This window comes from Primulina tabacum, chromosome 13 (genome assembly GCF_025594145.1).
Source record: "Primulina tabacum isolate GXHZ01 chromosome 13, ASM2559414v2, whole genome shotgun sequence".
Lineage (NCBI taxonomy): Eukaryota > Viridiplantae > Streptophyta > Magnoliopsida > Lamiales > Gesneriaceae > Primulina > Primulina tabacum.
The window spans coordinates 31,732,354-31,733,699 of record NC_134562.1 but is presented as its reverse complement, the minus strand read 5'-3'; positions in this window follow the sequence as shown (position 1 = coordinate 31,733,699).

Sequence of the window (1,346 nt, the reverse complement as noted above, 5' to 3'; positions counted from 1 at the left end):
TGTATGAAATAACATAGCCCTGCTGCTGAAATATTTGGTGTACCGAAACGCGAGAGTATTTATAACAAGCAATATAGAATCTTGCCTCCCTGACAAAGATGTCAAGGTCATGTGTTCGAAGTATGCGGAGCTTGAGAGAAGCCTCGGAGAAATTGACCGCAGTCGTGCATTATATAAACATGCTTCACAGTTTGCTGACCCTAGATCTGACCCTGACTTCTGGAATAAGTGGCACGAGTTTGAAGTGCAGCATGGAAATGAAGATACTTTCCGAGAGATGCTCCGAGTTAAAAGAAGTGTTTCTGCAAGCTATAGCCAGGTAGAAGTTATGCTAAGATGGCTATTATTTTTCAGTTTTTTTTGTTTCTCTGCGCCTCATAAATTTTTTTCGAGCCATATCCCTAATTCTTCTAGTTCCCATTTCAGACACATTATATCCTTCCAGAGTATTTGATGCAAAAGGATCAAATGCAGACCCTTGATGAGCAAAGGACGTACTAAAGAAAGCTGGTGTCGATGATGATGAAATGGCTGCCCTCGAAAGGCAGTTAGTCCCCACTCTCAACGATGCCAAAGTTAAAGATAGTGGTAGACGATTAGGATTTGTCAGTGGGGGATGCAAAATGAAGGCGAGTCCGTATCAAAGGGAGGATATAGAGCTTCCAGAAGAAAGTGATTCTGAAGATGATGAGAAGGTTGAGATAGCGCAGAAAGATGTTCCAACAGCTGTGTTTGGAGGTCTGGTGCGGAAAAGAAGAATCCGATAAAGACGTGGAAGCTCCTGATTCAACTATTTCTGAAAGCAAAGATAATGATGCCCATCTTGGTGCCTTGGAGAGAATAAAAGGATGAAGCGAGGTGCATAGTTGTTCGGGCTTCCTCTTCACTCTTTTCGGTATGAAATTATATGCTTAACCTTCAGCTGGATAACTGTCTTCCATTTGAGAATTAGTCTGTGCTTATTGTTGGGAATTTTTTTCTTTACTTCTCGCTATTGAGCTGAGTTGTATAATTTGCATTTCTCATTTTCCTTGATCTAGTAGAAGGGAATGCTTAACTTTTTCATTGCCAGGTTTTTTTGTGAATCTTTGGTAATAGATAAACGTTGTATGACTGAATTAATCTATTAATGTTGTTGCACCTCATTTACAAGAATACATAACTGGATTCCAAACAAGCAGGTGGTGTTAAAATTTAAAGGAAACCGGTAATGATGCATTTTTTCCATGAATCCGGACTTTTCTGATTCCATATATGTAACTTTTTGGCGTTTGCTAAGTTTGATGACATCTATGATTTTACTTTTTGTAGTTGTAAATTTATGCCAAGTTACTGAATTAACCTAC